The sequence below is a fragment of the Vicugna pacos genome, chromosome 5, assembly GCF_048564905.1.
Source record: "Vicugna pacos chromosome 5, VicPac4, whole genome shotgun sequence".
In the NCBI taxonomy this organism is placed as follows: Eukaryota; Metazoa; Chordata; class Mammalia; order Artiodactyla; family Camelidae; genus Vicugna; species Vicugna pacos.
The window spans coordinates 69,161,928-69,188,069 of record NC_132991.1 but is presented as its reverse complement, the minus strand read 5'-3'; the positions used below and the strand labels follow the sequence as shown (position 1 = coordinate 69,188,069).

Sequence of the window (26,142 nt, the reverse complement as noted above, 5' to 3'; positions counted from 1 at the left end):
GGAACTGAAGATCCATCACTGTCGGGTGAAGATCTGATCCACGGGTTCAGAGCCCCTCTTCTGTGCCCAGCTCTTCATTCCCACTCTGGGGACCGGGGCCTTGGGTTTGCAGGCTGTGAAAAAGGGATGGCAGCATGCACCACCTCCCACTTATCTCAGAGTGATAAGACTTCTGAGACAGCATTTACAGGTCACCCACCATAAGGCCTTCAGCTGATCCATGTGGAATACTTGACTTCACTGGCATGTTAATTCCCTTAACTACAGAGTTCTGTTGTCAGCTGATAAGACAAAAATCAGAGGTCAGGGTGACCAGCTGTCCCCATTTGCTCGACTCAGCAGTGTCCCAGGATTTGGGATGTTCAGTGCTAAAACTAACACAGTCCCAAGTAAACTAGGATGGTTGGTCACCATAGTGGTGCAAATTACCACCTGGCCTGCCACCAGGAGCCAGAGAAGACCTGGGTCAGAGTCTGGCTCTGCCCAGAAGGTAGACCCAGTCATCACTGCTACAGGCTTCCTAGGCTACACCTTTTGTACCATCAGTTACAGGGAGTCGTCTCCAGGGTGAGTTCTGGGAACCACAAGGACCTGGTAGGGAGGCAGGAGCCACCCACAATGTCACAGACTCAGCTGCCCTTGGGAGTCTCCTCTGTCAGCCCAGGGCAGCCAGCCTTCCGAAGTGGAGGAGGGGACAGGGTGCTGTGGAGGATTTTCCCAAAGCAACCACACCCTAAAGAGTTCTGCTGGTGGGCACAGAAAGCCAGGTGGGGTGACTCCAAAAGCCACCGTCGTACAGACGTCCCTAGATGTTACAAAAACACTTCTCATCCTGGAGATTCCATGGTGGGTAGAGGGGTCAGAAGTCTAGATAGAGGAATCAAAGTGGAACCCATGCACAGAGCCAGCCAGCCCTAGAGGTGATTTGGCTGAGCATCTGGCAGCCACAGTTCGCCGTGCTTCCTAACAGGACTTCTGGGGCCTGGATGGTAACAACTGGCATGCTCCCTGCACCACCCTGGCCCCAATGTTACATGGCAGGATTCAGCTCTTTGCCAATTTGTCTATTAAAGGCACATACACATCAAGGATGTCTGCCTTTTGGATCTTCTAAGATCATTGTGTTTAGAAATTTGGAAAGATCGAGGAAGTTTAGAATTATAGCTGTTCCTCAGAGCATTTTGTGAAATACTGAAGTTTGTATTTTGACAATATACAACTGGAATTACAACAGGCAATACAATAATAATGTGGAATTTCCCAAGTAAAATATTTTCTAGAGCAGAGATTTTACTGTGTAATTATGCCCTTTAAAACCCACTAGTTATGAGAATAGACTGTACTTGAGCTACAATCTATAACACGAAGGATTTGCCCTTCATAAAATTATCAAAGACATTGATGGAAATGGTCCCAGATGGTGGAACTCCATAAGCAGTGACAGTGATTTCTCTTGGTGTTGTTATTTTGTTTTACTAAGCAGCCAGAAGGCAGGGAGATAACCCTGCCTCTCTGATCTATAGTCACTTTCCACAAAGAATCATTACCTGTAGGTATAAATTGGTCACAATTGAAAATCAATTAAATGCAGCGTGACAAACTTGGTGCCTGTGCCAGCAGTTGAAGAAGGGAGGCGGGAGATTTAGCCTCTGTTGGAGCAATCTCCTGATGTCCCTAGGCCTTGGTGCTAATGTAAGGAGATAAAACCCGTGGGAGATGAACCACAATAGGGAGAAGCTGGAGCAATTAAACTGTTTAATAAACGGCTTGGGATCAGCGAAATCTGGGAGTGCTGGAGTCAGGGACTAAGAGTGGTAATCACAGGGACACGTGGGGCCTGTAAATCTTTTCCACTAAATTGAATTTATGTTAAAATATTCACTTCCCAGGAGATTCAAAATGTAAATTGGGATATTAGGATTTATAACTAGCAGCAATGGCTCAAAATTAGGACTCTCAAAAGAGCCTCAAAAATGTAAGCTTCAGGTATATGGGGAAAAAAATGGATACTAATGTCTACAATAGAGAAATGAATCTAAACTTTACTGGGTAAATACCACGTGCCGAGCACTTTATACACATATTACTTCAAAGCTGGGTGTGTTTTGAGCAGTGTGGTGAGGTACAACTGTAGTTTGTATATCTGGAGATAGATTTTGACTATTTTTAAAGAGGCTGCCTCTGTTAAAATCAATTATCACCTTTTCTACCCATATCTATATATAATTCCATTAATAATTTTGCAATAGTATTTAAGAGGATTCTTTACTCAATCTGTAAAATGTTATTCATTATTTTGATTTTTTTTTAATAATTTTTCATTCACTTCCAGGGCTACCTTACTGCTGTTTCCGTTTTAATTTGCTTCATCTTCCTAAGAAACTCCAAATCTAACTCTACACTGGACCAAGGGTTTTATACCATCATCTTCAATATGATGTCCAAGGCAACAGTACATAATACTTGAAGAAAAAGCAATGAAAGGTTGTTGCTGTTGCTATTTGCCTAGAATTTAATTGAATGATTGGCTCAAAAATTAGATATAGACTTAAATCACCTGAGAAGAGGACTTCTGAATAATTTCACCCATTTCATTATTTGATAGAGAGATCCCTGGGCCAGAAGAGAACAGGACAGATGGGAGGCTGACAGTTGAAAGAATTTGGAGACAGAGCTGGTGCTTACAGAGGCCTGTCACTCTTGTGTTCACTTACAATTTTCCCCCAACAAAAGGACTTCTGTGGCAAGGGCAGGATTAGCCTAAAGTTTAGAAAAGTCTCCAGGGAAGGTGGTGTCTTGGATAAAGTTGCCAACAAAAGGACTTGCTTAAGACTCTTTGTTATGACTTCCTAGGGGCGCTTCTTTCACTAACTAGATTATCAAACACGTTGCCACCCCACCCCAGCCAAACTTTAGGAGTTTGGATTGAGCTGCTGGTTAGAATTAAATTTCAGCCCATCTCCTTCTACTGAACCCTAATTGTCTGTGATGATAGCAAAAGTGATGAGAAATCTCAGCTCTGATTTGATGGTAGAGATACTGAATAGATAGGAGCAAAGAGTTCCAAAGCTGTAATTCAAGTCCTCTTGCACCATCAGACACACACGTGTGTGTGCACACACATGAGTCTCAAACAAAATGAGAGATCTGTCTCAGCTACCACGTGCTCATTTTCTACAATGGGTCCTTCTGAAAGAAGCCAGGGAGACTCAAATTACTTCATCTAGGGATCATCTACTCAGGAGATCAGAAATCTAGTAGCCTAGAAACCAGAGACTCTATATTTCCTTCCAAAGAACAAGGAGGAACTAATTAAGAGAGGATTTTAAAAAATAGTGCCTATGCACTCGAAGTCTGAGATGGAAGAAGGAAAAAATGCATACAAATAGTCCAAAAAAACTACCTTACTGACCACTGACTTTAGTAAGGCCCTTGCCGCAGCCTGCCCAGATATACCTGAAAGATGAAACTGGAGGGGCTGGATGATGGGGCAGATATATGTGCTCCAAAAGCAGTGGTCACACAACCTAGACAAAGGCCGGCAGTGCTGTGGTGCCAGGTTCAGTCCCGAGTCCTATTCTGGTCAAACGTTTTTATTAATCACTTGAATAAAATCAGAGAAGGCACACAATTTATTCATACAATTCATTGAAGTTAGTATTGTTATTATTCATTTATTACTTCCATTTTACGAAAAAGGAAACTGAGGATCAGAGAAGTTAAACTCACTCCTCCATGATAGTACACCAGAGTTAAGGTGTGAACCTCATGTCTGGCTGTCTCCAACATCTGCGATCTTTCCAGTCATCACAAACCTATCAAATCTGTAGAATACATAACTCTTTAAGAGGCAGCTGACATTTAGCATTGAATCATTATTCCAGAGACTGAGATCTTACTAAGAGCTAATGTGTACCACTACACACCTATGAGAATGACCGAATTCCAGAACACTAACAACAAACACCAAATGCTGCCAGGGATGTGGAGCAACAGGAACTCTTATTGCTGGTGGGAATGCAAAATGGTGCAGCCACTTTGGAAGACAGTTTGGCTTATAAAACTAAGCACACTCTTACCATAGATCCAGCAGTTGTGCACTTTGGTATTTACCCAGAGGAGCTGAAAAATTATGTCCCCACAAAAACCTATACACAGTTGTTTATAGCAGCTTTATTCATAATCACCAAAACTTCAAAACAACCAAGATGTCCTTCAGTAGGTGAGTGGATAAATAAACTGTGGTACTTCCAGACAATAGAATATTATTCAACACTAAAACAAATGGAAAAAAAAAAAGATGGTGCTATCAAACCATAAAAAGACATGGAGGAACTTTAAACGTGTATTACTGAGTGAAAGAGGTCAAACTGAAAAGGCTACATACTACATGATTAAAACAATTTGACATTCTGGAAAAGGCAAAATTATAGACACAGTAAAAAGATCAGTGTTTGCTAGAGGTTAGAAGGGAGAGAGTGATGAACAGACGGAACACAGAGGAATTTTAGGACAGTGAAACTATGCATGATAGTATAACGGTGCCTCCGTGTCATTATAAATTTGTCCGGACCCATAGAATGTACAACACCAAGAGTGCACCCTAATGTAAACTACGGCCTTTAGATAATGATAATGATGAGTCAGTGTAGGTTCATAGAGTGTAACAAAGGTAGCACTCTGGGGGGATGTTGATAATGTGGGAGGCTGTGCACCTGTGGGGGAAGAGAGTATATGGGAAATCTCTATACCTTCTGCTGAATATTGCCGTGAATCTAAAATTGCTTGAAAAAATAAAGTCTATAAAATAAACCAAAAAACCGCCCCCAGCAAACTAAAAACGCTAATGAGCAACAAGTCAATACGACATTTATTCCTATCAAATTTCATCTGGTTTAATTTCTTACTCTTTAGGCTTAAAGTGTCAACAAGTTAAGTAAGGCTGTGACTTAGTGGAAATTGGCACTTTTAAGTATAATACGAATTAATAGTATGCCTGGCTGCCCACAAAAGATAATGCTAATACTTGTAGGCGATATAAATGAAGAAATAAGATGGTGTCCCAGAGAAGGGAATTAGGTCACATCTAAACAATTGTTAAGTTTAACTCTACCCATCACACTTGAAAAGAAACATCATATTGAAGTAAATATTTATTGTGCATCTATTAGTTTACAGATCTAATCCTGTTTAATCCTCTTAACAAGATAAGAGGTAGATGTAATTATTCCCTACCTTACAGAGAAGAACACAGAATCCAATTTAAGCAGCTAGGATTTGATGCTCAGGCTCTGTCTCCGAAGTCTGTGCTTTCCCCACCCCCAGCACTGGGCTGCGTGCTCCAAGGAGGGCTGCCAGGAGAATAGAGGGCATGGAGACCGGGGCACAAGGAGGAATCATCCAAAAAGAGAAAACCCAGGGGCAGAGAAATTCCCTTCAAGGAACTAAGGGTTCTCACAGAGCAAGGGCTGACGCTCTGCCGGGCAGCCTTAGTGCCAGTTACAGACACACACATTGAAAGCTCAGGGGTGCTACTTTTGATACAGCTAGAAGAGTTCAACAATTTTACCTCCTTACCAGTGAAATGAGCTCCCACAACAGCAGCGGACTTCCTTTGTGCCCTGGAAGACATGAGAGTTTCCCATATTGGAAAATAGAATAGCTGACCCCTAGGGTCCCATCTAATTCCAAGATCGTCTAATAAGGGCTTTTAAACAGCTGTGGACTTGGAATTATATATAGTAAGATCCTATTGTTGCAAAAACAGCTCGGCTTGCTTTTTTTTTCCTAAGGATGTTTTAAAAAGTAGAAATTGACAAAATTATTCTCTTTAATTATAATGAAAGATAAATCATGCTCATGCTTTCTTCTTTTTCTCCTTTAATGAATGGATTTGCCTATTCAAAAGCTTAATAAAAATTATATATGAAACACCAAAACGTCATTCCAATCTTCCTCTCTTCCTTGATTTTGTAAAAGGAACATTTCTGGTGTTTGTGCATGTTTTTCCCCTTATGTTTTTGTTGATTCTTTTGTATAGACATACACTTGACTTTTAAAAACATGATTTATTTTTGTTCAATTAGATGTATGAGTTATTTTAGCGATGCTTGCTTTTCCAGTCACTAGTGCTACTCTCCTATTATATCTGTCTTCCAATCTCCATAATCGGAAGGCACTTCCTGGCCCTCTGGTGGGTGAATAGGGCTGTATGATTGCTGGTCAGTGACTTGTGAGCGAAAGTGATATGTGTCACTTCTCAGTCAAGCATTCAATTGATTGCTAGTGCAAGACCCTCCAGGTCTCTTTTTATTTTTCCTTCTGTTGTAGCAACCAGCGGTGTTCAAGATGATCCCAGAATGGGGAGATGTAGAACAGTCCCCAGATGACATATGATGACTATATAACAAGAAAGAGAAATAAAACTTCGTGTTGATCCATCAATATTTGGGAGTTGTTACTGCAGTATAACCCAGCCTATTCTGACTAGTACTGGGCCACATTAGACGTAGTCCTGCACTGTCCAACCCGGTAGTTACTAGCTACGTGTGACTATTTATATTTAAATTTAAATTTAATTAAGGTAAAATTTAGTTCCTTGGTCACATTAACCACATTTAAAGGGCTCAATAGCCATGTATGGCTGCTGGCTACCACAATACAGGATGCAGATACAGAAGAACATGTCCATTATTGCAGAAAATTTTGTTGATTGGTGCTGACATAGAGTGGTAGGATTTTTATGAGTTGGTAATGTTGTCTTCTAACATTTCTCTTTATTTTAAGTACACATCTATCTAATGCCACATTGGAGTTATTCTCAAAAAATTTTGTCTTTTTATAACAAAATCTCCAGAGCATCCAGTGGAGGTTGCCTTCTGGAAGAAAATAAAGTACTCTGAGCAGTTACATTTCTTAGAACCAAAGTGCTCAGACCTTCCTGAAGGTTACATTGACTGACACCTTTTTGTTACTCTCCACACCTTCCATAAATGAATTCCTAGAGTGGTTTTACTTTAATCTATCCTTTCTGAACCTATTCACATTTTCTCCATTCCTAAGTATGTTAATAGGCACCTGGTATAAGATCTCAGGCACTTGGTAGTGAATTCACCCGAGTTTATTAGCATCCTTGTAAACAATTGTTTCTTTTGTAAGAAATGTCATTGGATATTACAAGAAAATCTTGTAGGAGCCCAAAACTGAACCAATAGATAAAATAATCCTTTCCATCTGTTCATTAATACAAACATCTGGACAATAAATATAAAAATTAAAGTTCCCCTAAGGATCTGGTAGTCGAATGGTGCATTAGGTGAAAACAAGTACAAGATTCAGTGACAACATATCAGTCCCCCTGTCATAAAGGAGATGACAATCAATCTTTATCTTCAACTGACAGTTTGACAGGCAGGCAGTTGTGGATGGGGTGAAAAGAAGACAGCCCTGTGTGAGGGAAAAAATATTTTTAGTCATAAGGAATTGGAAGCCCCCATTCAGTGGCTTAATCCATAAGGATATCAGTTCACATAGGAAGTCCAGAAGTAGGTGGTTCCAGGATTGATTAACTTGATGAGTCAATGACATCATCAACAACCCAGGTTCCTTCCATCTTTCTTCACTGTATATTCATTGTCCTTCGTCGTCTTCATTCTCAGACTGGTTCCCATCGTGGTCACAAGATGCTGCCACTGTTCCAGGTATCCCATGCAGGTATGACACTGTCCAGTTGAAGAAGAGGGTGTCTCTTCCTGTGTGCTTCCTTTTCAAAGAAAGCATAGTTCTCTTCACATCTTACTGATCAGACTGTCACATATCCATTCCTAGGGAAATTAAATGACTGCTTAGAATGGTCAGGATTTGCTACTGATCTGAAGCCAGAATCACCTTTCCTGAGGGGCAAATTCCTGAATAATCAGTTTTCTTTTAACTGGGGAAGAAGTGGGGAATGACTGTTGGACAGTCAACCAAAGAATTTGCCACAGCATATAATTGACTATGGGGTCTATTTGTGCAGGGAGTTGAAGAATGGCTGTAAGGTTTCCAGTCTAGGGGCCTGGATGACTTGTTATATTATTTTTAATCAAGCAATTAGTTCCAGAAAGAAGGTTATGAGCTCATTTCTAGACAGCTTGAGTTGGGGGTGAGCATCAGACAATTGGAACTGCTGACCTGGGGCTAGGAAATGAAGACTGGCTCTAAGTGGGCATCTCTTCCATAAATATCCCAGAAGTCCCTGAGGTGTGATTGCCCAAGAGGATGTAAAGAAAGAGAAGAAGCACAAGGATGGGAGAAGGAAGAATCTGCAAAGGAGACAAAGTGTTAATGGCCAGAGAGTTGGGGCAGAAAACTAGAATCATTCTGGGTGACAAAAGTTCAGGATAGTGTTCCAAGACTGGCCTACAGAGGAAATATGAGGAGGGTAAAGATTAAAGCAGGCCATGGACTTTGGTGGCTACTGGTCAGGGGTGACCTCTAAGGGAGCAGTTTCCATGGAACAGTGGTCATAGTAAAATACAATGGGTCAAAGAGAGAGTGAGTGGTAAGAAAGTAGAGGCAGGAATTATACTTCAGAAACTCTGTCATAAAAGGTGGAAAAGATGGAAGAGTGTGGAAGCAACAAGAGAGTTCCTTACTTTTTTTTTTTTCAGTTTTTAGTTTTTAGTTTTTTTTTAAAGCAGAGGAGGGATTGAAGCATTTTATGGGCTGAAGGAAAAAGAAAGAATGAAGTTGGGAGAATCAGTGGATAGTCTAAACACGCCAGGCATGCTTCCTCCTTGGGCTTCTGCCTGACTCTTTCCTCTGCCTGGAACACTTTTCTCCCAAAGAGCCACACAGCCAACTCCCTTGCCTACTTCAACCCTTTGTTCCAATATCAGTGAAACCTACCCCAGCCACCCTATTCAACAACCAAGCCTCCTGTGCACAAATCCCCCTTACCCTATTCAACTTTTCTAAAGCATGTTTTTACTGAATTTCACACTCTATAATTTATGGTTTACTCATTTATGATGTGAATTGTTTTTCTCACTTCTGCTAAAATGTAAGCTCCATGAGGACAGGAAACTTTGTCTTATTCACTGATGTATTTTAAGTACCTTGAACAGTCCATTGTACATAGTATGTGATTGATCATTGAATCAATGAACTCCTCTGCCTTTGCAGCCCAGCACTCATTTACTCTGTTGACCTGATCTGGGTTTGTTGTGGTTTTCTTCGTTTGTTTATATAAAACATACTGATGTTTTACCTTTGTTTACAGTTAACCCTTGAACAGCTCTGGGGGTTAGAGGTACCAACCCTCTGCACAGTCAAAAATTTGAATGTAACTTATAATCAGTCCTCCATATCAGTGTTCCTCCATATCCGCATTTCTACATCCACAGATTCAACCAACTGAAGATTTTGTAGCACTGTAGTATTTACCTTTGAAAAAAAATCCACATGTAAGTGGACCTATGTTCAAACTCATGTTGTTCAAGGGTCAACTGTATTTTCTCTCTTCCCCCACTAGAAAGTAAGCCCTGTAGGAAAAAGGATTTAGTATGTTCTGTTCGCTGACGTATCAAAAGCATCTAGAATTGTGCATGACACATAGTGTTCAACAAACATTTGTGGAATATATAAATGAATGAATCAGTGAAGATTCAGAGATTGAAGAAAATGAGATTAAGAGCCCATGTTTGCAGTGAAGAGGATAAGAGACACATATCCTCTGTAACAGGAAAAAAGAGAAGTATGTAGGTAAAGATTTAGGAAAGTTCTGAAGAGTGCTCAGCTGGTGGGCAGGTGTGCAGAATCAGGAGCCAGACTGCTTTGGATCTGACTCTGCACTAACTACCTGTGTGACCTTGGGCAAGTTACTTTACTTCTCTGTGCACTCATTTCATCCTTTGTAAAACAAGGATGATCATAATATCTGTCTCACAGAGTTGCTTCTGAGGATCAAATGAGTTAAGATATTTCAAGAATTTTAAACAGTGCCTGATGGATGGGAAGCACTATGAAAATCAGCTAACTTGTGCTAGTGGTGATGTTCAAGGGGGTGGTGGTTGTAGTGGTGGTGGTTGTAATGGTGATGGTGGTTGTGATGGTGGTGGTAGTAGTCATAGGAAAGCAGAAGATAAAGGAACCAGGGAAATGAAAGTTTCAAAGCCACGGGGTTCTAGGTAGCCAGGTAAGGCAGGAGGACAATTAGAAACCAAGTTAAAGAGTAAAAGGGTTGGGTTGGAGTTTAGTTTAGAACGAAGTTGGGGGAGGAAAAGCCACAACTGGTTCTGGTTGTCTGTGACTGTGGTGAGCCTGGCTAGTTAAAGTTGCAGGCACTCTTATAATGAAGTGTACTGGGGTTTTATTAACCTCCTGCTCTAATAAACATTCAAAAATTAAGATTGTGTTTTAAAAAATAGGTATTTTCTCTCCCAATTCCAATTCCTGCAAACTTGTATGACATATAATAATGGCACTGATTTTTTTTGTCCTCTCTGAGATTTTTTTGTTTGCTCTTTTTTTAAGTTTTGCAGGTGTTTTGTAATTTATTATGTTTAAACAATGTTTGAGGAGAGATCTAGGGGATTCGAGGCAGGAAATGCAGAAGGCCAGGCTAATGGCACTAACAGAACCCACAACAATGGCCACCACGGGCCACACATCTCTGGAAAAGACAATTCCCCACAAGGGTGGCTGGGGAAGGCAGATAAAAGACCGACGTTGGGTCATGTGACAGGTGTCACTTGAGTAACGGTACTGGGGCCGGAGATAAAAGCCCACTCCTTCTGGTCATGTGACACAGCTTCATTTCGCTCCCAGCGGGGGGTTAGAGAGTCTGTATGCCATTTTACTTATTTATTTATTTGTGTTTTTTCCCCCCTTATTCTGTGATAATGAGAAAATGTTTAAACTCCCATCTCTGTGTTTAAACATTTCTCCCTGCTGACAGCAGCGGGATACCCCTTGATCAACTGTCAGATTGGAAAGTGCAATTTTTCTGGAAAGTAAACAGCATGTTAGCTGGTTGGAAATAATTTTCTGTTTATTGGTAGCTGTTAGTCCCGGAGTGATGGAACTCCATGACAGCACTTGTCAAGGGAGGAATAAGAAACAAGTTTGGAAATACCTTTAAGACTGAGCTCTGACAAGAGGGCCTTACAATTTTTTGAAAGAAATGTGCTCTAAAAAAGTTAAATTCAAATGTGGAAAAAAAAAATCTTTTCCAGTGTTGCCAACTCCTGGAGATCCTTCTGGCAACAGTGATACCAAGTCAAAGGTAAACTCACAGAATGCTAGGATTGGAAGGGTCCTTGGCAGTTACTAAATCCAACCCACTGGGGAAACTGAGGCCCGGCCAAATGCCTTGGATTCTTCTCACAAATAAAAGGAAAACATAAGAATTACTAATATAAAGAAATAAAGGTTATTTTTGCTTTTCAAATTCACGTATAAAGATAAATGGAAAAACCAAGGGGAGGCAGTTTAAACATTTGGCCTATGTGTACTTAACAACCAGGTTTAATAGCTTTTGTATAATTTAGATTTTTTTTTGCGGAGTGGTTAAAAAGACATCACAACAGTCTTACTGATTAAACAGATCAGAAAAAAAAAGGCTCCAATAGAAATAATATGTAGTCTTTAAGCTATATATAGTCATCAGTTCATATAGACCTGTTTTTTTTTAAATTGAAGTATAGTCAGTTTACAATGTGTCAATTTCCGGTGTATAACATGTTTCAGCCATACATACACATACGTATATTCATTTTCATATTCTTTTTCATTATAGGTTACTACAAGATATTGAATATAGTTCCTTGTGGTATACAGGAGAAACTTGTTGTTAATCTATTTCATATAGTTAATATTTATAGTTATTTATAGTTAATATTTGCAAATTGATCTTGAATTAGGCTAAATCAGTTTCTGGTTTGCCCCAGATTTTGTAAATTTACAAATCACTTCTTCCCGATAGCTAGAAAAGTATTTCCAGCTGCTGACTAGGTGCCTTAACCTAGGTCTCTCCAACAAATATATCTAGTCCTGCATGTCCAAACATCTTCTCCCTCAAGTCATAAGCAACGTGAATAGGCCTTTTGATTCCCGTTTTGGTTAATAGCCTTGCCTTGCCATTCACCCAGTTGCCTGATCCCCCCTCACCCTCCCTATTTTCTCCTCCCCATCCACTGCCCGGCCACACACCTGTGGTCCTCTGCAGGCTTGCACCAGCAAAATCAGCATCACCTGGGAAATGGTCAGAAATACAGATTCTTGGCCATGCCCCAGACCTACTGCATCGAAAGCTAGGGCTGGGGCCCAGCAAGTTAACAAGCCTTCCAGGGGATTCTGATGCACTGAAGTTTGAGAACCACTGCCCCGGAGGTGTTCTCCAGACCTTGTCCAGTGGTCCCCTGCCTGGCCTCCCAGTCCCAGTTTCTTTCTTTTCTGGAGTATGCTCCCCACCAGTGGCTCTCAATCTTGGCTGCACTTTGGCATCACCTGGAGAGTTTTATTTTTAAATACCAAATGCCTGAGTCCTGGGAATTCTTGTTTAATTTATCTGGTGTTGCAGCATTAGATGTCAGAATTTTTAAAAGCTCCTCGTGTAATTCTGATGTGCGGCCAGGACTGATAATCACTGCTCCACCATGAAGCAAATCGATGATGTCACTAGTCCCCTTGTAAAGTCTCCATCAGTCAAGATAAATTCTGAACAGGACTCTCCAACACAGCCCCCACCCAAACTCTCCATCTGGCTTCACCATCCTCAAGGCTCATTCACTTCCTCTACTCTCAGCCACACGGAATGTCTCACCATCCCCCAAATGCAGTGTTCTGTTCATCCCATGAGACTTTTGTACTTCCTGTTCCCTCTGCTTGGAGTATCCTCCTTCATTCTGCCTGATGAATTCTGGCCCATTCTTCAAAACTCAGCTCAAAAGTCACTTTCCCTGACTACTCCAGCCTCAAGTTAGCCATTCTCTCCTCTAGGACCCCAGAACACTCTGTCCCTGCTATATCAGAGTATAGGTCTCATTTCAGTGTAATCATTGTCAGCACTTTTTCTTTTTCGCTAAAACTGCATCAGGAACAAGTCAGAAGAATACTTAGTTTTTTCATTTTATGGACGCTGAGAAGACACTCAATAAATGTTGGTTACGTGAGTGAACTAAAAATAAAGTCAACCACACTTGTTGCCTATCACTGAGATCGAATGATGGTGCCATTTGGCTTTTCTTTCCAGAAACAGTAAGGCTCTTATAACTCCTGTGACATGTAAGGACGAGGAGTTAACCTGATCCAGGTTCTTGGCTTTCGTTTTTTAATCTTTAAAATAATATCAATAATACTACTTTGTAGAGTGAGTGTGAGGACTCCCTTCATAACACCCAGAGAGTGCTTGACGCAGAGCAGGCACAAAATAAATTCAAGTTTTTGTTATCATAATAAGTAAAACTAACTGAAAACAAAGAAAGTCGAACTGAGCAGCACATCTGTTTACACATCTTGTCTCCCTCTTCAGAGCGTGAGCTCCTGACAGTCAGAAACTGTCTTATTTACCTGCGTGTTCCCTGGGGCTGGGAACCCAGTGGGCATTCATTAATTGATTCAGTTCCTCACTCAACAGCATTTATTAAGCTCATAAATGAAACAAATACTATCTGGGTTAGAATGATGGCTTGCTGTTTGGGGGCACAGAAAGACTCACACATCTGCCCATCTTACAAAGCAGAATCACAGTCTTGGCAGCTGGAAGGTATCATGGAGATCACTTTAAAGCTCCTGATTCACAGATGAGGAAATGGAAATAACCCAACAGTAAAAGCCATTTTAATTGCAATATTCAATAAAGAATCCGGGTTACAAATTGATGCTGACCAAACAGGAATACAAGTCCATGTCTGTTTAGGCTTGTTGAGTGAGCACTGTAACTGGGACAGCACCTGAGTTTTCAGTGGGTGAGAAACTGGCAGGTGGAGAAGAATTTCAGTGGGGAGAAAAATCACAAGTGGCACCCTTGAGTGTCGTTAACTCCAGACCCTATGGTTCCTTTCTTGGAAAAGAAAGCACCTTTTGCCCAACATGCATTTAAATTTATGTTACTCTGTCCTTTCAAAAGGCAGGTAGAAGGCACAGTTTGGTCATTTAACAGGTTCTTATTCAAGGAACAACAAAGAACAGATAAAAGCGTTTAGTAGATATGATCGCGTACGTAAGCCTCCTTTTAAAAATGAATCACTTCAATAGAGTGGCCTCTAGGTCTGAGTCACTTCCAAAAGGTCTGAAAGCCACTTTCAGCTTTCAGGGCAGTCTGGTGTGGAGTTTCCTGGGTGAGCCAAAGTGAGGTGGTGCAAACGTGACAGCCAGGGGTATTGGTCACTGATGTGTGGACGGAAAATCCGGGAGGCTCTTTGTGCCAAACATCCAGCGTCACTTGGCCTTGGTGCCCTCATGTCCAGGAAGCATCTCAGTGCAGGGCTCTCCCTGGGGGGCATCCACACCTTCCCCTAACCCTTGTGCACAAGTTTGAAAATGAAACCAAGGTGTCCGCAGGGTTGGTTTCTTCTGAGGCCTCTCCTTGGCTTGCAGAGGATACCTTCTCATTGTGTCCTCTTATAGTTCTTCAGTCTGTCATCTGTGTAAGGACACCAGACATGTTGGATTAGGGCCTACCCATGTGACTTCATTTTACCTTAATTACCTCTTTAAAGGCTTATCTCCAAATGCAGTCAAATTCTGCGGTATTGGAGGTTAGGACTTCAACATAGAATTTTAGGGGGGAAACAGTCCAGCCCATAACAAAGCCTCTTAGCTGCAAGACTAGTTGCTGACTTCTCTCCCGCAGAAGACGGAGTGAAGGAAGGAGGGAAGACAGGCAGGCAGGCAGGCAGGCTCTAGACCAGCCAGACACTAAGCTGCAAGCAATGCCATGTTTCTTCTGGCCACTCGGGGTTTGTCGTAAGTCATGATGTGAGAAGGGACTGTGAGGGGAGGTGGGGGCCGTTCCAGGCAGGAGTGGAGGTGGGCAGGCAGCCCCCACCCCAGATAACAAGCGGCTCTCCAGGAACACGTGTTAGGAAAAGTGCTTGATCAGAGTGTCAACTCGGGGGCCGAGTAGGAATACTAAGTGGTTTTGTCTGTCACCTCCTCCGCCCACTGGAATTCGGCCATAATCTGATGGAAACACTTTGTGCCCACTTTCAGGAGAAGTCTCTGCTATCAGTAAGGCTGGCTTTCATACTCAGGCTATCGCCAGAAGCTTTCAGAGCCTCGATACTGCTCTTCCCGGCAGGCGTGTGAATCTCAAGGGTAGGGGATGTGTCACCAAAAGCCACTCTGTGCAGAATGTTCCGTTAATTGGGGTTTTCGTTCGCATTTAATTCCGAGCACTGACTCTGCCCTAGACACTACTCCTGCAGCGTCTCTTCACTGGTCTCATGTTACAGTGGAGAAAACTGGTCAGGGCCGCGTGACAGATCAGTGGGTGAGCTGGGATTCAAACTCAAATCCAGTCCATGTGGCTCCAGAGCCCAGGCTTGAAGCCCTACTCATGCTGTCCTCACGTCACAGAGAAGAGGACCCACGGACCTTCATCAACAGCTGTGTGAGAAAGGGTTAAAATGCCGGTGTGGGAGTCCAGGTGTCCTGACTCTGCAGCTTTGTAGCTGAATGCTTCAGGGCAAGTTGCTTAACTCATTAGGCTTCCATTTCCTCATCTGTTAAAATGGGTCCGATAATAGTATCTACTTCTAAGAGGGTTCTAGTGAGGCTTGAAAGGGTTTTACCCACTACGGGTGTTTAATAAATGATAGTTACTAGTACTATCATAAATGCAATCAATATTTTGAATGTGCTCCCACCTAGAGGTGAAGAGGCCTGGGTGTTTTTGTGCCCCTGATGTGTTGATGAAGAAAAACAATAGCCATTATTAATTGAGCACCTACAACGTGTCAAGCAGTAGACTAGACGTATAACATACATGACCTTGTGTTTTATGTATATGACCTGATTTATTCCTTGTAGCCATCCTCTGAGTTAGTTTACAGGATAAGTCTCCTATTCAGATGAAGAAAATGAATATCAGAGAGGGTGAGTGACTTGCTGGAAGTCACACAGCTAAAAAATTATGGAGCTGATTGTTAGTTCCAGGACTGACTTCAGAACCTGTGCTTTTAACCACTAAGATACAATATCTCTGAAGTAGTAAACTTAAAAAAAAATTCCAGAAATTACTACTCTCAACTGCATGTAATCTTTTAAAAAGATCACTTTGAAAGGTGCCAACTAATACCATCAATGCAGCCATTGTTCTTACTCTTTGGCCCTCAGAACCATCCAAAACCCTCAGGGGAAAACTAGTCTCATTCAATTACATCAGACTCATCTTTTAATCTAAAATGGTAGTACTTAATTTGATTATTCACCTTATTCCCCAGACTTTGATACAAATGAATTTTGGCTGTTGGTAAAAATCAAATCCACCTTTAAAGGATAAATATTTGTCCCCATCAAGATACTCCAAAGTATGCACTTAAGTGTCTGAAGAGAAATGATCCAGACTGTTTTTAACAGTATCTTTGGAATAAGTGATTTATCTTCCAAGGAGACTGATTTAAAGGGGAGACTCATGTGGGATGCATAAGCTCTGGTATGTTTATTTAAAACATACCTGAAATTTCCTTATATATAGTCACAAGTAACTTGCCTGGAAGCCCCAGACACTCAACTCTGCTAAGGCAGAGGAAACTGATCAGGTCATGAGTCCTTTTCAATTGTGTCTTGCTTGGACTTTTAAACTTTTGCTCAGTGGATTATAAACATGTGCAAAGGGTTCACTTAGGGAAGGGACACCCCCACACATACACCGTGAACCAGCTCTCTGCTCTGCAATGCTGAGCCCTCAGCCAGAGGTGGTAGTTAGTAAGTAGTGGGAGAGTCTTGGGCTGTAAAGTGACAAATGAGAGTATTGTGCACAGCTTTTTTGATAGGAAGTAAGCAATTCTCTCATTCATGGAGCTACCCGGAGCTTAAATGCCTCCCAGTTGCTAGAAACCTGGTGTTGCATCTGATTCTGGACAGTGCTGGTTAACTTTAGACAAAATTCCTCCATGTGATTTTTATGTGGCCGGCCATTTGACAGTGTTTCATTTCGGGCACATGGGATCATCCTTCCGTAGCCTTTCTCGGTCTCCAACACTTGATGAGTCAGGGTGGCTGATGCAGCCCAAGGTTGTTCTAATTGGGTTTAGTTATTACATCAGACCCTACTTAAATCCCTCCTTTCAAAAGCACTCAAAGCACAGCCCTTCTACTTTCTGCATTGCTTAAGTTAGATTTCTTTAAGCTCTTGTCCCTTTTAGTTTTGCCTGCACTACTGCCCAGTTCCTCCCAAAGCTCCCCCTCTCACCAGACTGTGCGTCCAGCTGTTTGCAACCCTGAAACATCCCAGATGACAAAATGTATACACATTGTAATTGTCCAAGTAAGTTCCTTTTCACTTACTTGGCTCTGGTTCCTATTTGTCTTTTCAAGCTAAATAGTAAAACTTTGATTCATATGGTAGGCGGAATAATGACCCCCTAAAGATGTCCACATCCTAATCCAGGAATCTTGCGAATATGTTACATTACATGGCAAAGGGGAATTAAAGTTGCAGATGGAATTAAGGTTGCTAATCAGCTGACCTTAAAACAGGGAGATAATCCTGGATTAACCAGGCAGGCCTAATGTTATCCCAAAGTACTTAAAAGTATAAGACAGGGAGAAGGGGAGGTCAGCATGATATAATATTTAACTGGACCCACTATTGCTGGCTTTGAAGATAGAGGAAGAAAGCTGTGAGCCAAGGAGCTTGGGCAGCTTCAATAAGCTGGAGAGGGCAAGGAAACAGACTCTCCCCTAGAACCTCTGAAAGGGAGCATAGTCCTGCTGAGACCTTGATTTTAGTCCAGTGAGACCCACTTCAGACTTACGGACTACAGAATTTAAGATAATGAATTTGTGTTTTCTTAAGCCACTATATCTATGATTATATGATTTGTTACAGCAGCAATAGGAAACAAATACAGTTAGCTGGGACCTAAGTAACCAGAAAATACAATTCACTGACATTTTTTCTGCTTACCATTTTCAGCGGAAATAACCAAATCTCAAGAAAAGTTTAAATCAACAATTTACATTTAAGCAAGATCTTTGATTGAGACAGACCTCATAGGGAAAAGTTGGGGGTGCAGTTTACTGGGGAGAGCTCTCGGGATATGCACCTGTAAGAGGGGAGGACCCAGCAGAGGGAGAGGCTAGCCGGCACCACAGCTGCATCTGAGGCCTTAGCTGATCCTACAGGCAACTCTGGAGCTGGGGCGGCCCTTCAAAATTGTCCAAATTGAAGCGATGGGGCTGAACTTTTGTCTCCACATCATCCAGCCTGGGAGGGAGTATAACCTTGTGCGAGGTGGTTCCTGATGGCTGAGGGCCATGCCCAGCTAGGAACACAGTGTGAGTTGTCAGCAGCTGATCTTCCCAGCTGCCAGGGGACAGGTGAATTGGCCCTGAGGAGGGGATCTGGGCAGGCATAACAGTATTCACTCCGGCAATCGATATTTCTAGAGTGTGTAAGACCAGCTGAGATCTAGCTACATTCCATCTCGTCTTGATACAACAGACAAAAAGAACTCATATTTATTTGATGCTTCTTAAGCACCAAAGCAGACACTATGATGCTTAACTACTTTACACTCATGCTCTCTAATCCTAGCAAAGGAACTACTATTAGTTCCATTTTACAGATGAGAACACTAAGACTCAGAAGCTCTGGCTAGTGAACAACTTGTCCCAGGCACCCCAGCCCGTTAAGAGGCAGAGCCAGATTCTGACATCAAAGCCGGCTCCCTTAATCCCCAGTCCGCCACGAGCTCACGGAGCAAATGAACGTTTACAAACATCAATCTGACACCGCAAGATTCTTGGCCATCAAAGAAAGATAAGATTATATTCAGTAAACTCTGCTTCCCAAATAGGAAAAGGGGCCCAAGACGGATTGATAAGATATTAAACAAAGATTGAAACAAAAAAGGACTTCTGGTGGCCCAGAAGGGTTGAATAGATCAAGGTTTGTACTACATGCTATAAATCAAAGTTAATTACATTTTTGCTCCACACTGTACATGGTGAATTGGGTCATAATTTTTACATATGCCTCTGTGTTCACTTTCCAAATGGGAGCTCCTAGGGGAAAAGCGTCAAGACGGTCTACCTTTCCTTGTATGGCCCCTGGCACCACATCAACACAGCACCGCACATCATAAATACCGCTCGATGATTTTCTTCCCCGCCGCCGTGGCCCAGACCCCATGGAACGGCCTCTAATGCAATATCACTCCCTGTAGCACTCTCCCTGTGGGCTGGGTCTAGAAAATATGGTGCTCTGGAAAACGCTGTAAAAGCTCTCTTCTTTAATAAGGATCCTGGTGTCCCGTGATGGATGCTATAAAATCATGGACCGGCTGGTGTGTTCATAGCCGTGTGGGCCCATTAACGGCGTCTGGTTCTGTGGTAACAGACTTCATATCCTGGGAAGGAGAAGGTGGTCAGCAGAGAGCAAAAGCGAAAGCATTTATTATAAATAACACGAGGTGACCCTGGAGTAAACACAGCTGTGCCCTCACGGTGTCTTGTCAGCGCTGCTCCCTCAGTAGATTAAAGAAATCCATGTTTTATGGGGCCATCACTTATTCTGTATATACACCACAAAAGGCGGCTTTTCCCTCAAACCCTGCTTGCTGTGTATAAGGTTTCAAGCCTCGGAATTGTACGGAGTGGAGATGCTTCACAAAAACACTTACTCTTAAATGTTCTAATATTTTCAAAGGGAAATAAGGATCAGTTCCTATTTGTTCCTAAGTGATTTACACAGCATTTCTGGCTCCGTGCAACTTGTAGCTGCCCTTCTGATTTCTTACATTCTTCTCACGCGCCACCTCCCCAGCCCCGCCGCCGCGCCCTCCCCCACCGCGGGGCAACGGGGTGTGCAGGAAACTTTATCTAGAAGGGCTGGGAGCCTGGCTGTGTCATCTACCAGCTGTGGGCCTCCGACGACTCCTGCAACTCGCTGAGCCTTATTTTTCTCGTCCGTGAGTGGGACAGTGGGCTCTGCTTCCTGGCGTTGGGTCGTTCAGTGAGTTTTATGAGTTCAATGATTCCTCCCGAAATTGGAGGGCAGTATGGGAAGGGAGTAGCAACACAGAGGAAGGCTTTTTAAGCTGCTGGGGGAAAAAATTAGAATACATATGAATGTTATTACATTTATATCATATAACATTATTATATTATTATACATATGCTAATAAATATATTTATTAAGACAAATATTTAAAATCACACAAGGGTTATATAGATATTTTATATATGTGTGCACGTGTATAAAATCCTCAAGTGATGTCACCTGTGTGCAATCAGCACAGCAGGACACACATAACATAACCACATGTGCTGGGGGACTGCGGGGGCACCGCACAGCACAGATAGGGCTGCAGACTTAGCTGCCCTGGGTGGTGATGAGCCGTCGGCCATGTGGTAAGCTTCTCACCAAGTTTCCATCGCTTCTCCAACCACTTCCTCCTCATTGGTCAGAATTAGACCCAGAGAAACTGGCCCTTTCTTTGTCTTCTCTACCTTCTACAAACTGAGGTGATCAAGAATTTTCCTCAACATTGAGGAGGGTTGTCCTGAGTCAAAGGAGGAGACAGCCCTAATTAAGAGGGTGGTGTGTCTGTAATTCCACATGACAACTGGATTTTTGCAGAAAGTTATTAGCCATCGCTGTAATGAAAACAGACTATCGAAGGTTCTGTTTATACTGAACTTGGTTGCCTCTCCACCGTTCCAAAAGAAACATGGCATATCACCTACTCAAACAATGCTGTTTTACTGTCACAAGCTCAGAGCCACCGAATGTTACTTATTCGCTTGTGTTCCAAGGCCCCGCTGTGTGTCAGATGTGCTGCTTCGTCCCAGGATTGCAGAAGCTTCCGTGACACCACCTCTGCCCTTGCTGAGGGGAGATGGACAAGTCCTCAACGCATGTGTCAGAGATGAGATCCGTACAGAGTTATGGGCACAAGTCACTTGCCTGGGGATCCAGAGCTGGCTTCCCATGGGCTTCAGCTTCCTAAGGAGTGAGTTGGATTTTGCCAGATAAGGAAGAGTAGAGTGGACGGAGCAAGGCATAAAGGACAGTGAGAACCGCACATCCGAAGGCATGGAGTTGTGGAATTGCTCAGGATGACTGTGCAGCAGGGGTGCGCCACTCTGAGTGACCAGAGAGCAAAGGGGGTTAGCGGCAGTGTCAGGAGATGACCTAGTAAATTAAGGGAGGGCAGCTTGTGAAGACTTGCCCGTGTCCTGACCTTGTCTTATGTGCAGAGAAGAGGGATTGAAGGCTTGCAAGAAGGAGACAGCATGATAGTACAATGGGTTCCCCTACTGAGGATTAAACATATTTTCCCCTTTTCATCAGCAAGTTAACTGGGCCACATTAATCAAATCTTTAAAAATCAGATCAGTGTTTGGTCATGTTAATCATCAGGAGATCATAGGACTCTGTAGGATGCTATTCTTTGGTCACTGTTAGGGCACACAGACACACAAACACACAAACACAACATCACAGCTAACTTGCCACATTAAGATTTCCTCAAAACTGAGAAAGAACCTACTCATCTTATTTTTTTTAATTTTTTAATAGAACAGTTTTGCTTTTTAATGGCTTTCTTCAGATATAATTCACATATAGTACAATTCACCTGTTTAAAGTATACAATTCAACGGCTTTTGGTACATTCACAGAGTTGTGCAACCAACATCACAGTCAATTTTAGAACATTTTTATCCTCCCAAAAGCCGTGCAGCCCTTACCCATCAGTCCCCAGCTCTCCAAGTCCCTCAGCTCTAGGCAACCACCAATCTCTCTGTCTCTATAGATTTGCCTGTTCTGGACATTTCATGTAAATGAAATCAGACACTGTGTGATCTTTTGTGAATGGATTCTTTCATTTAGTATAAGGTTTTCAAGGTTTATGCATGCATGTAACAGTACTCTATTCCTTTTTATGGTTGAATAATATTCCATTGTATGGATATAGCACGTTTTATTTATCTGTTCATCAATTGATGGACATTTTGATTGTTTCTACTTTTTGGCTATTTAATTGACAATGCTACTATGAACACTCACGTACAAGTTTTTATGTGGACACACGTGTTTATTTCTCTCGGGTATACACCTAGGAGTAGAATTGCTGGGTCATATGATAACTTTATATTTAACATTTTGAGCCAGACGGTTTTCCAAAGCAGTAGCACCATTTCACATTCCCACCAGCAGTGAATGAGAGGAACCTATTCATTTTAATGCCAAATTCTCATTAGCTCCTACAGGAATTCCCCTTTGGCTAGAAGGATCTGGCTCCCGGCCCTCAATGCTGAAGGAAGAAATAGGAAGAATTTGTTGAGGATGCCTTTGCTCTCAGTCCTGCTTGGAACTTGTTTTAGAGTGTCTAGGCCACCCCCTTTGTTTCAGGCAGACTCAACCTCTGGGACGGTTGGAATGAATGCTTATTTTCCTATTTCTCAGGAGTATTTTGAGGAGGGAAATTCTGTGTGATCCTTGGAATGAAATAGCACAATTTTATTAAGACTGTTGGTGGTGGTTGCTACAACAAAAGGAATAGCTATAATACTTAACATTATTGAACATTAGGTTTGGAAGGGCATGGTCAACAAGCAGCAGCTCACAAGGCAATCTGATCCATTGTAGGCACATGGGATTATGGAACTCTTTCCAGGTTCACCAAAGGGGCTGGGATTGATTAACAATGTCTGCCCTGGTGACAGGAGGGCACCAGTGGTGGCACATATGCTACCTATTTGCTTTCCCTGATTGAAGCCAGCTATAGTACAGCTGAGGCTGCAGCCAAGGTCAAACAGCTGGTGAATGAGAGTTGGAACAAGAATCAGTTCAGTGTTTTTTTCATCTGTGCCATACTGCCCCCAGTTCTGAAAAGTGCCTCATAAAGGGACCTGTTTAGGGACAGGACTATGGTTACCAAGTTAGCAGATCAATTTCCATACTGCTATGTTCCGACAATTCTCATCAGTGCCCATGGGAATTACTCCATCAGGGTAACTAGTTAATGATTAGAAAGGCTTAGTAAATGCTAACTAATAAAGAGGGGCCATTGCCACCTCCTGAACCCCCATATCTCCAGCACTCAAGTGGAACGCCCTTTGAAGTCCACGAACTTGATGCTTTTGTACACAGGGAGTGTTGAGGGGGATGGGTTTGGACCAAAGAAAAGAAGTTAAGCCTCTTCTGATTTGAAAGGGAACGACTACATGTGTGCTTTCCACTTGAACAAAGAGAAAGAAACTCTATATTCAGCCCTTAGGTCAATCAAACCCCATTTTCCTGGAAACAGGAAAGATCAAGGTCATTCTGGGGGGAGAAAAATTATTTTTCTGTAGGGGAGAAGTGAATATTGGCTATAAAAAATAACTTATTTTTTAACCCTCAAATCTATTTGAGTTTTACTAGAATATAAAATGTGCCTGAGTTTCTCCTTTTACACCTTATTAATGAATTATGTTAGACATCAATAAAAAAATTACATAGAAGAACTCAGAGACCTTTTGTAACTAATTCCTTTTCTTCTTAACTGTTATTATATACAAATAGAAATAATATAAAAATGATCTCCCTTTTTCTTCAGTCCCTCTACCTCTTTTTTTTTTTTCTTTCCATCATCATTTGAGCACAGACCAAATGTCCTGCATTCCACCAGGATCCAGGGGAGTGAGTCACAGTCCATGCCCCTGAAGAGCTGAGTCCCACGGGACCTGTGCCTGTTCCCTACTCAGGAGGAGGCAGAGACCAACTGCTTCCAGGGAAAGGCTCTGGAAGACCAGGAGATGGTCCATGGGCAGAGACACAGCAGAAAAGCATTGCGTGGTCCGGATGCAAGAAGGCATGGAAGGCTTCCAGAACTGCACAAAGTTGAAGCTACTGAAGCAGAAGATGAATGTGGAGGAGGGACATCAGAGGAGCAGCAGGAGGTGACGCTGGGAGAAGGGACCTCTCTTCTCATGCTCCCTGCTGAACCTGGCTCCAAACCCCTTGTATGGAGAAGGCTGGTTTTTTCATCAACCTGCTGAAACTAAATCCTGAATGCAGGCAGGGGTGTGTGTGTGTGCCTGAGAGAGAGACAGAGCACATTTTATTTATCCATTCATTCTTTGATGGGCATTTGGGTTGTTTTCACTTTTTGGCTACTGTGAATAATGCCACTATGAACTTTCACGTACAAGTTTTCACGTGGCCCTGCGTTTCATTTCCTTAAGTTATAGCTATAGGAGTGGAATTGCTGGGTCATACAGAACTCTTTGAAATGTGGAGACATTACCAAAGAACCCAGATATCTTTTAAATCTGAATTTAAAAGGTAACTTTAAACCTTCAAAATATATGACTTCCCTCTAACAATTACACACAGCAACTCATGCTCCTCAAGGATTATGTGTATATTGTTGTCAAATGACAAAACTTCGTAATGAGTTTGATGCCCTTTATGTTTCCATGGAAAACAATCTATTGATTGGGGGAATACAGCGCCTAAAAAACAGTGGCGCGCTCTTCCTGAGGGATTTTGGTCAAGAGTGGGTTTTATAGTGTGTATGTTAGAGGCAACAGGGGGCAACTTGTAACTAGGGCGTGATTGGCTAGGAGGCTGGGGCACCCTTCTAAGGCTCCAGGTCCTGTTTTCTAGAGTAAGCTGAGCCACCTGAAGTGGAGTTGGGGGTTGTGATTGGCGTTAGTTTTCCTTGACAGAGAGGCGTTTCCTGTAAGTGCAGGCTGACTTAGGTTTAGCTTTGTGACAGAGGCTGGGCCCTGGGGAAGCCTCCATGTTGTGGGTCCCGATATACGGATTAACTTTATCATTCTATAAGCAGGACATCTTTTATGCCTGCGGTTCAGGGCTGGAGCATCCTGGGACTCAGGAGGGCGATGCCTAAAGAGATCTCCATCCTCCCAGGAAAGCCCAGGTTAGTGCCTCTGACTCATGGAGGAGGAGTATTCTTCCTGCCTGGCCTACAATTTTTTTCTTGGTTTTATATCAGAATATTGGCTTCAATCAACGCTCACATACCTCAGATTCTCCCTCCCCCCTATAATTGACTGATGTCTAGGGATCAATTAGGTGGAAGACAAAAGCCGAGATAGTTCCGGGGCTTCTGAATTCCCACAGCTTTGCAGGAAATGAAATACCAAGCGAGACCTCCATCATGGCCAGAAGATCTGGGCTGTACTTCCTTGGCTGGTTGGGTCCCAGTCGCCCAAACTGGGAAGGGCAGTGGGATTAAAGAAAGGGGTCATTGAGCCAGACAGCAAGCGTCGGGTGGGGAAGGCCCAGCCTGCAGAGCTGACTGCTCACCTACTATACCAGGTGATCTGGGTCCAGCTCTTAATTTATCCCCATTTTTATAGAGAAGGAAACCAAGAGCTCGGATGCCCCACAGCAGTAAAAGGCAAAACTGAATTGAAAACAGGTTAGGTCTGTGTCCCCAGATTGGCCTCCCAGCTGGAGCCTAGAGGCTAGAACAGGAGCGTGGGCTGGGCTCCATTTGCCCCAGCATCCACTCCACATCATTCAGGGCACCTGGTCGTGCCCAGCGAAGCGGCTGCCACTGCTATTTTGGAGGCAATCATATATTTTTAATGACCTGCAAAATCTCCCCGTGAGAAGGGAGGGAGAGTTGAAATTACAGCCAAGCAATTTGCATTGCGAATCAAGTTATCCTCCCTCCTGCTCTCCAAGAATATGCAGAAATAAATGCCTTCTAATGAACCCTGGGGGGTTGAGGCTTTGATATGAATTCTGCTGGAAGGGTAAAGAGTTCTAGCCAGACTGAAACCCAGCATGAAGTTGGAGCAGGAGGGCCAGGGCAGTCCCCTTCAGAGCAAGGGAGAAAGGAAATTGGATTATCTTGCTAGCAGTTGGTGTTTTTCTATCTCTTAGAACCACAGATTAGAGCTCTCCTCCTTCAGATGGGGTGGGGGTGGTGTGGGAGGGTGGGGGGAAGATGGGGGAATTCAATTGAG

The 26,142-nt window shown here is 42.7% G+C and overlaps 1 protein-coding gene and 1 long non-coding RNA gene across 6 annotated transcripts in view; one reads left to right on the top strand and one right to left on the bottom strand.

Annotated features, from left to right (window-relative positions):
- Positions 1–2,577, top strand: part of CDK15 (cyclin dependent kinase 15) — a 75,530-nt gene extending 72,953 nt beyond the window's left edge. Inside the window, exon 14 of the mRNA XM_072962117.1 lies at positions 2,333–2,577. The gene's annotated coding sequence lies outside the window, so the exon portion shown is untranslated. The remainder of the gene's footprint in view (positions 1–2,332) is intronic.
- Positions 2,578–9,752: 7,175 nt separating this feature from the next.
- Positions 9,753–26,142, bottom strand: part of LOC140696445 (uncharacterized) — a 198,439-nt gene continuing 182,049 nt past the window's right edge. For 3 of the 5 annotated variants that reach the window (XR_012072795.1, XR_012072793.1, XR_012072792.1), the window contains 3 exons: positions 20,066–20,252; positions 18,255–19,559; positions 9,753–14,626 (listed from right to left, as the gene is read on the bottom strand). This is a non-coding gene — a long non-coding RNA (uncharacterized lncRNA). The remainder of the gene's footprint in view (positions 14,627–18,254; positions 19,560–20,065; positions 20,253–26,142) is intronic. The other 2 variants (XR_012072796.1, XR_012072794.1) reach the window with 2 other exon arrangements.